This window comes from Asterias rubens, chromosome 17, assembly GCF_902459465.1.
Source record: "Asterias rubens chromosome 17, eAstRub1.3, whole genome shotgun sequence".
Classification (NCBI taxonomy): Eukaryota; Metazoa; Echinodermata; class Asteroidea; order Forcipulatida; family Asteriidae; genus Asterias; species Asterias rubens.
The window spans coordinates 5737874-5753164 of NC_047078.1; the positions used below are offsets into that span (position 1 = coordinate 5737874).

The 15291-nt window shown below is 36.1% G+C and overlaps 1 long non-coding RNA gene across 4 annotated transcripts; it reads left to right on the forward strand.

The window, feature by feature from the left end:
• Positions 1 to 1195: 1195 nt before the first annotated feature.
• Positions 1196 to 13543, forward strand: LOC117301601. Of its 4 annotated transcripts, none has more exons than XR_004520338.1 (7): positions 1196 to 2049; positions 5267 to 5380; positions 5901 to 5998; positions 6961 to 7049; positions 7987 to 8098; positions 8779 to 8890; positions 13438 to 13543. It is a non-coding gene; the product is annotated as an uncharacterized LOC117301601 (long non-coding RNA). The 4 variants fall into 4 exon arrangements; XR_004520336.1 differs by lacking the exon at positions 13438 to 13543 and adding an exon at positions 9443 to 10304; XR_004520337.1 differs by lacking the exon at positions 13438 to 13543 and adding an exon at positions 9443 to 10304 and having other exon boundaries at positions 5920 to 5998.
• Positions 13544 to 15291: the final 1748 nt, after the last annotated feature.

Sequence of the window (15291 nt, forward strand, 5' to 3'; positions counted from 1 at the left end):
ACGCTGGACAACACCATTTTTAGACAACGAGGTTCTACGAAAGTTAACATATATATACTGTACAGATTTGTCCTATAGCAGTGGTGTGGGTTTAATAGGAATGGATGTTTGAGGTTAGTGTAGAACTGGAGTTGAAACAAGCAGGTAAAAGATTATTCATATATTTTTATTTATACATAAATTTTCCTAAGTTAAGATGTGGCGGTCAACGAATTTTAACAGTTTTAAATTTTCAAAGAGAGGCCCAGAGTACTCACAATAGTCAGCTTTGGAAATGAGATTTATATTATTTATTTTATTTTATCCCAACACTGACAATAACACAAGTTTTGAGTCTCAACGTGGAGAGGAAAAACTGCAAGGCCCCCGTGGATGAGAATCGAACCTCCCTCATTTTAGAGCAGTATTCACAAATTGTATTCAGTGATTTATAAACAGCTGCCCCAGGGCGGGTCCATTATTCCTTCGGGTTGACATTTCTTCCCGTTCAAGAAATTCCGTACATTGTTATCGGCCCAGATCCGCACACTGTTATTGGACAAGATCGTTACCAAGCCAATTCAGTATAATGCATGCCAAATCGGCATTGATATGCAGATTTATCGTCTTTGCGCTTTTAACATAGAAAGGGGACGCAGCAAGACCACATGGTTTCAGTTCTACACACTAGACAACATGGATGCTCTTCACTTGGCTGTATTTTGGACCTCGCGTTTCAGTTGAACTTTATCGTACAAATTTCACTCTTTGTAATGTGAAGCAAAATGTATCAGTCAATTGTAATATTGAGAACAACACTACGACATTCTGTTGGTAAAAATGTACCTAAATTCGCACTAGAAGTGACTTGTGACATGATGGACTTTTGGTCAAGTATTTCACCCAAGCCTTTTTTATGAGCACATCTCACAGTGGTCTAATTTTGCAGTCGAGTTTACAGCCCGGCTTGAGAACTCCCTCGGAGTTTTTCCCTCGGAGTTTTCGCTGGGCAGAGAATTCCTCGAAGTTGGACAGCACATTGTCGCCGGCGTACTGACAACCAAAACGCTGGTGGCATGGACCAACTTTGATGTTGAGCTTGCGTGTAGAGCTGGAGAGGTCCAGGAGTTTGAACAATCTTCTGAAAACAACCAGAACTGTAAGAGGAATTGAACATTTAAATCGACTCATTCTCCTGTTGAACTTTCGCTTTTGCTTGCGAGCTCCGTCAAGGTTGGTAAGAGAAGCTCTATTGGAACTGAATTACATTGGAAAGAGGACTTGATGTATTGAATTTGAGAACTGTTTATAACTATAGAGACCTTTTTGTTTTAGGTGACTGTTGTCAGAATTTTGAAAGGGGACTTGCGGTATTGAGTTTGAGAACTGTTTATTTTTGACACTTTTTGCTGACTGTTGTCAGAACTTTTCAACTTTTATCTGTGGATTGTGTGGTGGTGTGGCTACAAGTCGTCCAAGTGAAAAGACAAGAACTTTCGTGACTTTAAAAGTGCCTTTTGGTTTTGTATTCCAAAACTGAACACTTTTTGCTGACTGTTGTCAGAACTCTGAAACTTTTGTCTGTGGATTGTGTGGTATGGGCGTGGCTACAAGTCGTCCAAGTGACAAGGCAAGAACTTTAAAAGAGACTTTTGGTTTTGTGTGTCAAAACTGAACACATTAATTTGCTGACTGTTGTCAGAACTCTGAAACTTTTATCTGTGGATTGTGTGATACGGGTGTGGCTACAAGTCGTCCAAGTGAAAAGGCAATAACTTTTAAAGTGACTTTTGGTTTTGTGTTTCAAAACTGATTTTTTTTTTGCTGACTGTTGTCAGAACTTAAAACTTTTATATGTGGATTGTGTGGTATGGGTGTAGCTACAAGTCGTCCAAGTGACAACACAATAACTTTAAAAGAGACTTTTGGTTTTGTGTTTCAAAACTGAACACATTTTTGCTGACTGTTGTCAGAACTCTCAAACTTTTATCTGTGGATTGTGTGATACGGGTGTGGCTACAAGCAAGTCGACCAAGTGGTAAGACAAGATCATTAAGATGACGTTAAGTGGTAAGCGAAAATCTAACCCGTTCTTTCCCAATAAGTAGCAGGTAACTTTTCTCGTACTTGTTGATTTTGTCTACAAATTTGGTCATTGGTGATGTCATCCACTATTTTTCTCTGAGAGGATTTTCTTGGTTGTCGGGGCATTTTGGTCGTGGCCAGAGTGATGCATTGAAGTAAAATAGTTTCTCTTGGAAGATTTCCCAGTTTGGAAGAAGCGGATGAGCATCTGTTGTTGTCATTTTAAATCTACACTTTGTCAAAATTAATTATTTAATTAATTGGTCAGAATTTTTTACAGATAGAGATCCTTTTGCACTATATGAAAAATAAAAAAAGTCACTTTAGTTCTCTATATAAAATTAAGGACAATAAGACAATCATTTAAGGGTTTCTCTAGAAACAACAAACTTGTGTTCAAATACAAACATCTCACAGTTTTTCCTTCTAGAAAGACTCAATTGTGACAATATTGTTATTAATGTTTACTGATAAGTGTTTTCTGTTCTCAAAGTAAAAACCCAAAACCCTATAAAACCAAGCCCAATAAAGAGCATGAAAAACCATGAAAGTATATACATAGGCCTGCATTAGCGATGAACCATATAATTTAAGGTTTGTGTAATTGAAAATAATTATCTGCTTTTTCCCCTTCAAGATGGAAATTTGTTCAGTTGGCAATATTAAAATGGTTAAATTTAATTTAACATTTAATATTTCTGATGAATAATTTTATCATCTTTTTTCTATGTAAATAAATAAAATGGTGTGGTGGGAGGGGGAAGCCCAATAAAGAGCATGAAAAACCTGACTAAGTTTGTGAATTATTTCTTAAACAAAAAAATTATATGTATACATAGGCCTGCATTAGCGATGAACCATATAATTTAAGGTTTGTGTAATTTAAAAAAATTACCCGCTTTTTTCCCTTCAAGATGGAAATTTGTTCAGTTGGCAATATTAAAATGGTTAAATTTAACTTAACAATTAATATTTCTGATGAATAATTTTATCATCTTTTTTGTATGTAAATAAATAAAATTGTGTGGTTGGGGGAGGGGGGGGGCGGAGATTCAATTCTACTCTGCAAAACAGAATCCATCTCTCCTTTAAGCGACTCCTAATTAGTGTAAAACAAAATAAGATTGAAATTATGCAACAAGCACTTCTTAGTTGATGAGATTAAATTCAGTAAGGAATATTAAAGTGTTTAATTTAGATGAGCTAAATTAATCGTTGATATTTCTGATGAGTATATTACATCAATTTAAAACAAATTGACAGACAAAGTGCGCATCATAACACAACACAATCATCCCAAACTCAGTTTTTAGGGTTTTATTCAACAGGAAGTGCGCAATGAGCAAAAATAAAAAGAAAGGAGCAAGACAAAAAGAGGAACAAAGCAGACACCCCCTGAAGTAAAAGGTGATTTTGGTATGTATAATGGTAAGTCGGTTAGAATAGAATAGGAAATGAATAGGCCTAGAACTTGTAAGCAAAAGTTTAACCTCAGATCTCAATAACAAGCAGGGTTCTGTTATAATTCGCCTCAGTACTTGTTGATGTTGTCTACTAATGTTGTCAATGGGATGCCATCCGGGTTTCTTTCTGAGAGTGTTTCTTGATGTCAGGGTCAGGGCATTTTGGTCGTGGCCAGAGTGATGCTTTTTTTTCTCTTGGAATTTGTTCTTGGTTTGGAAGAAACTGCTGACCTTATTAAGTTGTCATTTTACATTGCCATGATTAACTTGCTAATATTTAGCATATACAAGTTCACTTAGAGACCCTTTTGTCTTCTTAGTAATTGTTAACAGTTTTTTTTTTTTTTAATTCTCAAAAGTACTCAAATTGGCCCAGAAAGGCTAAACAAAAATTGGAAATGAAAAATCAGTGCATGATTCACAAACTGACTCAAGTTTTACTGTATCACTTTTTTCAAGTTTAACATGGCACAAACAAAATGATTCTCCTCTTACATTGTTCTACAATAGTCATTAGTAATGAACCATGTCAACATGGAACATTTGCAAATGATTCTCCCCTTAAATTGCTCCACAATAGTAATTAGTATTGGACCATGTCAACATGGAAAATTTGCAATGAGCACTAATCAATCAATGATTTATTTCAGTTAGGAATATCTAAATGATTTAATAGTTTAGTTATGTTAAATTAATCGTTTAAAATTTCTGACGAATAAATTTTATTGATTGATTGTGATAAAAATTATCAGTCGGCATAGCTACAACCCAAAAGAAGTTATTTGTACGGCAGGCAGGCAAAGCGTTAAAGAAAACATTAAACAAAAAAGTAGAACAGGACATGAATAGGCCTAGAACTTTACCTTCCCAACCAATAACCAACGTTTTCCTTCTCAACCAATAACCAACATTTCCCTTCGCAACCAATAACCAACGTTTTCTTTCACAGCCAATAACCAACGTTTCCCTTCGCAACCAATAACCAACGTTTTCCTTCCCAACCAATAACCACTGTTTTCCTTCCCAACCAATAACCAAAGTTTCTCTTCACAGCCAATAACCAAAGTTTCTCTTCACAGCCAATAACCAACGTTTTCCTTCGCAACCAATGACCAACGTTTCCCTTCGCAACCAATGACCAACGTTTCCCTTCACAGCCAATAACCAACGTTTCCCTTCACAGCCAATAACCAAAGTTTCCATTCACAGCCAATAACCAAAGTTTCCCTTCACAGCCAATAACTTACATTTCCCTTCCCAACCAAAACTAAAGTTTCCCTTCACAGCCAATAACCAACGTTTCCAATTCCCTTTGCAGCCACTAACCAACGTTTTCCTTCGCGGTCAATAACCAATGTTTTTTCTTCGCAACCAATAACCAACGTTTCCCTTCGCAACCAATAACCAAATTTCCCTTCGCAACCAATAACCAACGTTTCCCTTCACAGCCAATAACCAACGTTTTCCTTCACAGCCAATAACCAAAGTTTCACTTCCCAACCAATAACCAAAGTTTCCCTTCACAGCCAATAACCAAAGTTTCCCTTCACAGCCAATAACCAAAGTTTCCCTTCACAGCCAATACCCAAAGTTTCCCTTCCCAACCAATAACCAAAGTTTGCCTTTGCATCCAATAACCAAAGTTTCCCTTTGCAGCCAATAACCAACTTTTTCTTCCAACTAGTCATCACAATTTTTTCCTTTATGTCAATAACACTATTTTGTTTGTTTTCTTGCAGATTGCACATGGGCACACAACGTCTTTTAGACGTCTTAAAGTCATTGTGTGCCCACTGGCAATATTGAGTAGATGGAAGTTTGAACTTCCCCCCGCAGGCAGGGCAAGAAACTTGGTAATGTATCCATTTATGTTAAAAAGTAACTTTTGACTGGAAATGAAATACCAAAGGAGAGCTTTTACACACTGTCCCTTACCGGTAGTACCCGTTAAAATAATTAGAATAGTCATACATTTTGTTAAAATCTTCCACACATTTGACTCAAAATTTTCAAAGGACTAACTAAACTGATTTCACTAACTTCCTAAAGGTTATTGTGATTAGACAAATTTTGATGGCTTTCAAACTCAAAAAAAATTAAAACTATTCTACCAACTCTCTCCCTCTCTCTCTCTCTCTCATGACAAGTTGTTAGGATTTTTAACAATACAAAAAGTGTGGGACTTTCGGGATGCCTGGTGGCAGCAGACTTACCAAGTAAAATCCATAGTTCTCAATAATGTGCGCATGCTCAGAACTACAATGGAAATTAATCTGGTAAGTCTGCTGCCGCCTAGTGTTGCAAAGTCTCTCAAAGGTATTGACCTGAAAATCTTTACAGTAGATCTGAATTCAACTTGATTGTTGTCTTCAGATTTTCTTTATTTTCACAGATACCAGAGATGATGACCTACTCTTAATTGATGCAGCCTGGCACTGGCAGTTTGAACTTCATGCATGGCAAGAATTTGGGTAATGTATCAATTTATGGCCCTTTCCGAAACCTCGGCTTTGGATTTGGCTCAGGCTAGCTTGGCCCGCAGTTGTTTTGGCAATTTTGTGGCTAGCTTTGCGTACGTGCCAAGGGCTTCAGATGAGAGGACGGAGCCTGACTGAAGCCAAATCCAAAGCCAAAGGTCATGGTTTCGAAAAGGGCCTATATTACAAAATAAAGTTTGGTTAGAATTCAACTATCAAAAGAGTTTTTACAAATTTGTACAAATTTCTCACCCAATCTGCTTGGATGTTTTATAGTACTCACAATGGGATGCTGTCATTTTAACATGTAAATCTCCCACACAAATAGACAAGAAATAATTTTCAAAGGAAGAACCTAGCTGATGTAATTTCTTAAAGGCAGTGGACACTATTGGTAATTACTCAAAATAATTATTATCACAAAAAACTTACTAGGTAACAAGCAATGGGGAGAGGTTGGTAGTATAAAACATTATGAGAAACGGCTCGCTCTGAAGTAATGTAGTTTTCGAGAACGAAGTAATTTTCCACGAATTTGATTTCGAGACCTCAGATTTAGAATTTGAGGTCTCGTAATCAAGCATCTGAAAGCACACAACTTTGTGTGACAAGGGTGTTTTTTTTTTCCATTATTATTTTGCAACTTCGACGACCAATTGAGCTCAATGTTTCCCAGGTTAGTTATTTTATGCATATATTGAGATACACCAAGTGGGAACACTGGTCTTTGACAATAACCATTAGTGTCCATTGTCTTAAGTTAGGAGTGAATTTGAGCAGTCCGAAAATGTTTCTTTAACTGGAAGTTATTCTACAAAGTTGTTTGGAAAAAACTGACCCAAACAACAATCTCACAGGCATTGGACTGAAAGTTCTTAAAACAGCAATGAGACTGAGTTTAACTTAGCTGGTAAAAATGATTTGTAACTATAAACTTTTCTTGTTACTGTCTTCAGAACTTCTTCATTTTGCGCAGACTGATACCAGAGGTGATACTCATTAATGCAGCCTGGCAGTTTGGACTTCAGGCCTGTCAAGGAATTTGGTAATGTTTTTAAGTTTTAAAGGCACTGGACATTATTAAGGGAACGACACTGCAAGGTTTTAAACGGATGTTTAAGAACGAGTCACTACTCTCTTATTCCCATTCATAAATGCCCTTTTATTCCCATTCATAAATGCCCTTTGTTAAAAAACGTTAAACAAAATACAATAGACACTTATAGAAAATTCGAGGTTTGAAATATTTTTTTAAAAAACTTTGTGAAGAATCTGTTTCATGCGCGTGGGTTGTGTGTACGCGCGCGCGCTTATAAATAGATTACGCGCGCGTCCTTACATATATTACGCGCTGTATAGCTATGAATTGCGTTCCGCGTGATAATCTTGCGCGCACGCGCCTGACACGCGGAAGCCAGCTGGTCTTAAACAGCTTCAGCTGTGTCTTTGTCAACCGTTTAAACACCCCCACGTGACGCGCTCTCCACCAATAGGAGTAGAGAAACTGTCTGGGGTATTTATGAATGGTAATTACTAAAATAATTGTTAGCATATAAATTTACTTGGTAACGAGCAATGAAGAGCTGTTGATAGTAAACAAACATTGTGAAAAAAAACCTCCCTCTAAAGTATAACATATAGTTTTCGAGAAAGAAGTAATTTTCCACTGAAATAAATTTGAATATGATTTCGAGACCTCAGAATTAGATTTTGAGGTCCCGAAATCAAGCATCTGAAAGCACACAACTTTATGTGACAAGGTCGGTTTTTCTTCCATTATTATCTTGCAAATTTAACGACCATTTAAATTCAAATTTTCACGTTTTTTTTAACTTTATGCTTTATACCAATAATGTCCAGTGTCTTTAAACTTAGAAGGCAAAATTATGGAATTTTTATTGTTTTGAAAATGCTTCCCAAAATCTGAGAATTATTTTGCAAAAATTGTTAAACCATTTTTAACTTGTTTCTTTGCCCTGCAGTTTTCTGGTGCATGATGGTGATCTAAGTGAACCTGACGGTGAATTACATCGATGTTCGTGGTCTTGACAAACACCTACAGCGAAGGAGCCTTAGAGGCACTGGACACTATTGGTAAGTACTCAAAAATATTGTTCTCATAAAAACTTACTTAGTAACAAGCAATGGAGAGCTGTTGATAGTATCAAACATTTTGAGAAACGGCTCCCTCTGAAGTGACGTAATTTTCCTCTGAAATATTTGAATTTGATTTCGAGACATCGGAATTAGATTTTGAGTTCCCGAAATCAAGCATCTGAAAGCACATGACTTTGTTTGACATCAGTGTTTTTTCTTCCATTATTATCTTGCAAATTTAACGACCAATTGAATTCCAATGTTCACGTTGTTTTTTAGTTTGTGCTTATGTTGAGATAAAGTACACCAAGTGAGAATACTGGTCTTTGACAATTACCAATAGTGTCCAGTGTCTTTAAAGTTAGAAGGCAAAGTTTGAGAGGAAATAAACCAAAAAATGAGAGGTTTCCTGAACTGTCTGTCGGCCTAAGCTGCTTGGATATTTTATTGGTACAAACGATTGGAACTATCATTAAAAAAGAAATATTCCAAAAGGGAAATCCTGTTATTGGACTGAAATTCTTCACAGGAGCAACTCGGCTAATTTAACTTCATCTGGGATTCTTGCTAGAAAGTTTTGTATGGAATATTTATTAGTTCCCAAAATGCTTTCCAAAATCTGAAAATTAGTCTACAAAAATTAATAACCATTTTTACATTGTTTCTTTGCCCTGCAGTTTTCTGGTGCATGATGGTGATCTAAGTGAACCTGAAGGTGAATTACATTGATGTTCGTGGTCTTGACAAACACCTACAGGGAAGGAGCCTTAGAGGCACTGGACACTATTGGTAAGTACTCAAAAATATTGTTAGCATAAAACCTTACTTGGTAACAAGCATAGGAGAGCTGTTGATAGTATAAAACCTTGTGAGAAACGTTGTGGGCTTCCTCTGAAGTAACGTACTTTTCGAGAAAGAAGTAATTTTACACTGAAATATTATTTGAATTTGGTTTGGAGACCTCAGAATTAGATTTTGAGGTCCCGAAATCAAGCATCTGAAAGCACACAACTTTGTGTGACATCTCTCCCATTATTATCTCGCAACTTCGATGACTATTGAGCTAAAATTTTCACAGGTTTGTTATTTTATGCGTATGTTGAGATACACCAAGTGAGAAGACTGTTCACTGACAATTACAGAAGGTGCCCAGTGAAAGTAGTCTTGGTTCTGAAAATCTTTGGTGGTTGACAAACCACCCGTTCTTTTCCAGAACCACTCAAATGAGATTTACACGCGATGCTACCGCAAACCTCACCTCAACCCACACTATGCAAAGATTCAAATCCTACTCAATGAAAGTGATCGAACAATAAACAGGTCCGTTGTTTCCATCCGCAGATTGGAAGCGAGTCTTGGAAGATGACATCAGCCTGAGATGACAACAGAGATGCACGGAAGACTCTGGCTGGATTGAGGATCAAGAGGACAAGAGCTAAGGACTGACTGGAGCAAGTCTAATCAAGATGTCAATCAACCATCATCTGGATCACAAGGGCGCTCTTTATCCGGAAATGGCAACCCCTCTGATATTTTGCTAAGCATAGAAATTCGTCGCCAATTAGTATTTTCTGCTAACAGCTTTATGAAACTGGGCCTGCACCTTGGGCTGTATCTGAATTGGCGGCCAACGATTTTGGCTGTGAGTCCTATACTTCAATGCATGATAATACCAAAATCTAGCCAGAGCCGTAGCTGTAGCCGCCAATTCCGACACAGCCGTGTAGACCCATAGGCCTTTTTGAAATGACGGCTTCGACTTTGGATTCGGCTCAGGCTATATAGCTTGGCTCCGTCGGTTGATTTGACAATTGCGCATGCTTTGTGTAACTGCGCCTCAGGGCTTCAGACAAGAGAACGGAGCCTCAAGCCAAACCCAAAGCCGAAGCCGAGGTTTGGAAAAGGGAGCTAGATATTTATCAAGTTGTGACCATCTTGTTACCCAATTTATATAACTATAGCCAAACCGAGGCTAGGAAAAAAAATAGTCTGGCCCCTCAATCTGAATGATCTGAATGAGAATTAGACATTTGATAATAAACTAGGAACTAGATGGTCATATAAATCAAGATAAAAGTCTGGATGATCTATGATTAGTTTGTCTAAATGTAATTTGTAGTTTTTTAAGATTTATTTAAAGACACTGGACACTATTGGTAATCCAGTCTTCTCAGTGTATCTCAACATATGCATCATAAAAAAAAAAAAACTGAAAATTTGAACTCAATATTGGGCGTACTTGCGAGATAATAAGTGAAGAAAATACAACCTTGTCACACGAAGTTGTGTGCTTTCAGATCAGATGCTTGATTTTGGGACCTCAGAATCTAGCTCTGAGGTCTCAAAATCAAACTCGTGGAAAATTACTTTTTTTCCCGCAAACTATGTTACTTCAGAGGGAGCTGTTTCTCACAATGTTTTATACTATCAACAGCTCTCCATTACTCATTACTAAGTAAGGTTTCATGCGAATAATTATTTTGAGTAAGTACCAATAGTGTCTACTGCCTTTCAGAGAGTAGTCAGGTGGAGGGGTGGGGAGGATGCTATTATTTAGTGCTAAGTACTTTGTCTGTAATATCTGAGTAGTCTTGGTGCAAGAGAGGCTGGTTCGGGGCTTATGCTTGACTCTCTTAATGTAAAAGAGTGAAAATTTCACTCTCTTGTCCGTGTGGTGGCATTTTCCATCTTTTGAGAGTGAAAGTCACTCGGTATCACTCTTTCTGAGTGAAATTGGAACAAACTTCACTCTAAATGGAGTTGAAAGTACCTGTTTTTCACTCATAAGAGTTGTTTGCCATTATGGCTCTTTGCAAGAGTGATATGGCGGACAAAAGGAGTGTTTTTTCACTCTTTTACATCAAGAGAATGAAATGGTGAAATTGTTGCGACGCGTATGCATTATGAGTCGCTAACAGAAACTTGTCAAAACATCTTGCACCAAGACTTATACCTCATGTGCTCTATAATTATACTTGTTTGATATTATGCATTTCTGCAATGCAAGTCTCACTGATTTTAACATTGGGACCAAAATTGTACAAACTTGTTTTGTTTTCTTCATGTGTTAAAGTAATGCGTGTGGTACCAAAGGTCCCTATTACTTGTGAGACTTGCACAGTCTTGTTAAACTTGTTAAAGACAGTGGACACTATTGTTAATTGTCAAAGACCAGTCTTCTCACTTGGTTTATCTCAACATATGCATGAAATAACAAACCTGTGAAAATTTGAGCTCGATTGGTCGTCGGAAATGCGAGATAACTATGAAAGAAAAAAAACACCCTTGTTGTTGTGTGCTTTCAGATGCTTGATTTCAAGACCTCAAATTCTAAACTTGAGGTCTCGAAATCAAATGGCATGGAATTTGGAGCTGGATGGCAGTTTCCCAAAGTTTTCCCGAAAGACATTTATCACGGTGTGGTCATCTTGATTTTTCTCCATTCCAACTCATTGTAACCAAACTGAGGCTGAACGAAATAATAGTCTGGTGCCATGCGCAATGAATGTTAGCAATCATTTTACTGTTATTGGAAAAAGGGAACATGACCAAAATAGTGACAGCATGATAAAGTTCTATTGGAGGGTTTTCTTGTGGTTTATTTACACCCATCCTGCAATCAGCAGTCAATTAAGTTTTTTATGGTCTTTAATTTTTGGAGTAATTACCAAAGCTAAACCCCCTCTTCAACACAAATATAATTGATATGTAGTATATAATTTATTAGTAAGAGGAAATATTAAATGAGGTTTTTTTTTTTCAAGATGAATGACCTGTCACTTGTAACATTTATTAGAACCTGTCTCTCAGCTTATCACCAGGACCCAATTTCATAGAGCTGCTAATCACAAAAATTTGCTTAGCATGAAATTTCTTCCTTGATTAAAACAGGATAAAAAACAACAAAATTTCCACTTGATTTTCAGGATAAGCACTTAACAGCTGAATACCAGTAACAAGCAATATGCAACAAACGGAAATTTTGTTGGTAATCCTGTTTTTATCAAGGAAGAAACGTCATGCTAAGCAAATTTGTGTGCTTTAGCAGCTCTATGAAATTGGGCCCAGGTCACCAAAACATGGAAGGAGAAACAGGAGAAGGCATAAGCTCAGCTATACAGATGTAGTTGCGAGGGACATCGGGGTGCTTCCAGCTGATCTTCCCAACCTAATGAGAGATAGACTGGGATGGGTGAGCCTCAACATGATACCGACCTCATGAAAAAAGTTCTACGAAACACGGCCAATACTTACGTAAATTTTGTTAACGTTTCGACTAGTATCAACATCAGTCATCACTCGTCATTCTGAGAATAACAAGTGTAAGAAGATACAACTTCGTATGTTATGGGTTATAAGTCAAGCTTTATTCCCGAAAATGAGAATCGACTGTTACATGCGGGCGGCCATGTTATGTGATACAATGCATTATACATGCGGGCGGCCATGTTATGTGATACAATGCATTATGGGAAGTAAACACTAGACATGGCATACTGCTACAGCTATAGTGTTACTAGTCGAAACGTAAACAAAAGTTACCTAAGTAATGGCTGTGTTTTTGAGAAAATACATTTAGTAAGTTGATTCCGACCTCAGTCGACTAGAGAGAGAGAGAGAAAGGGATGTGTATTCTTCCCTAAATGGAAATGTAAAATGATCTGGAATGCTCAGAACATAGAAACTATAGTACTGATGTTAAACAATGACATTTACAATTATGTACATGTATCTTCAACAACAGTCACTAGGAACTAGAATTAAATAACATACTGATTTTTTATTTTAGTTGACCTGGTGTTTTATTGAGAAGGGGCAAATCCAGATTTGTTTTTCAATTTTGTGACTTTATCATATTTAAAAGCCAAATTTATTCATACAGAACTGCAAGGCTCACCCCTAGTGATTTTATCAGATTTCAGCCAAATTTAGACAAAAATCAAATTTTAGCCAGAAAGCAAGTGAACTTTTTCATGCTGGAATGTATGGAATGTTCACAAGCCTTTTTATTTTTAGCCTTGTGAACTTATCAAATTGTTCATGAAAATGTTCACAAGGCTATATGGAAATGTTCACAAGGGTTATATAGCCTTGTGAACTTTCATAATTTTCTTGAAAATTTTTACCAGGCCTTATAGCCGTATATTCTTGTGAACTTATCATATTTTTACAGAAAATGTTCATACATGTGAACTTATCACATTTTTCTTAAACATTTTCACCTTGTAAACTTATCATATTTTTACAGAAAAGGTTTACTTATCATTTTGCTTCCCAAAAACTGAAATGTCTTAAAAAATTGTTAAACCATTTTTCCTTGTTTCTTTGCCCTGCAGTTTTCTGGTGCATGATGGTGATCTAAGTGAACCTGACGGTGAATTACATCGATGTTCGTGGTCTTGACAAACACCTACAGGGAAGGAGCCTTAGAGGCACTGGACACTATTGGTAAACTAGGCTATATATATAGCATTGTGAACAAGGACAAGGACTTATCAAATATTTCGCCTTATAGCCTTGTGAACTCATCATTTTTTGTTTAATGTTCACAAGGCTATATATTTTATAGCCTTATAGCCTTGTGAACTTATCATATTTTTCTTGAAATAGGTTCATGGCCTTGTAAGCTTATCATGTTGCTTCCCAAAATCTGAAATTTCTTCAAAAATTGTTACACCATTCTCCTTCGTTTCTTTGCCCTGCAGTTTTCTGGTGTATAGTGATCTAAGTGAACCTGACTGTGAAGAACATCGTTCTTCAGAAAATGTTCACAAGGCTATAGCCTTCATAAGGCTTGTGAACTTATCATATTTTTCTTGAAATTGTTCATAAGGCCTTGTGAAGTTTCATATTTTTCCAGAAAATGTTAACAAGTGAACTTTTCATATTTTTCCAAAAAAAGTTCCCTGTGAACTTATCATATTTTTCTTGAAATTGTTCATAAGGCCTTGTGAACTTTTCATATTTTTCCTGAAAATGTTCACCAGGCCTTGTGAACTTTTCATATTTTTCCACAAAATGTTGACAAGGCCTTGTGAACTTTTCATATTTTTCTAGAAAATGTTCTATAGCCTTGTGAACTTATGATATTTTCTTAAATATTGAAAAATATGATAAGTTCACAAGGCCTTGTGAACTTATCATATTTTTCTTGCCTTGTGTACTTATCATATTTTTCTTGAAGTTGTTCACAAGGCGTTGTGAACTTATCATATTTTTACAGAAAATGTATAGCCTTGTGAACTTATATTTTTACAGAAAATGTTCACAAGGCCTTGTGAAATTATCATATTTTTCTTGAAATTTTGAACTTTTCATATTTTTCCAGAAAATATTCATATAGCCTTGTGAACTTTTTATATTTTTCCAGAAAATGTTCATAAGGCTATAGCCTTGTGAACTTATCATATGAACTTAAAATATGATAAGTTCACAAGGCTATAGCCTTATGAACAACTTCAAGAAAAATATGATAGCCTTATGAACATTTTCTGGAAAAATATGAATAGTTCACAAGGCTATATATAGCCTTATGAACAATTTCAAGAAAAACATGATAAGTTCACAAGGCTATAGCCTTATGAACAATTTCAAGAAAAATATGATAGCCTTATGAACATTTTCTGGAAAAATATGAATAGTTCACAAGGCTATATATAGCCTTATGAACAATTTCAAGAAAAATATGATAAGTTCACAAGGCTATAGCCTTAAGAACATTTTCTGGGAAAATATGAAAAGTTCACAAGGCTATATAGCCTTATGAACAATTTCAAGAAAAATATGATAAGTTCACAAGGCCTTATGAACAATTTCAAGAAAAATATGATAAGTTCACAAGGCTATTATAGCCTTATGAACAATTTCAAGAAAAAATATGATAAGTTCTTATGAACATTTTCTGGAAAAATATGAAAGGTTCACAAGGCTATAAGCCTTGTGAACAATTTCAAGAAAAATATGAAAAGTTTATAGCCTTGTGAACAATTTAAAGAAAAATATGATAAGTTCACAAGGCTATATATAGCCTTAAGAACATTTTCTGGGAAAATATGATAAGTTCACAAGGCTATTATAGCCTTGTAAACAATTTAAAGAAGAATATGATAAGTTCACAAGGCCTTATGAACAATTTCAAGAAAAATATGATAAGTTCACAAGGCTATAGCCTTACGAACAATTTCAAGAAA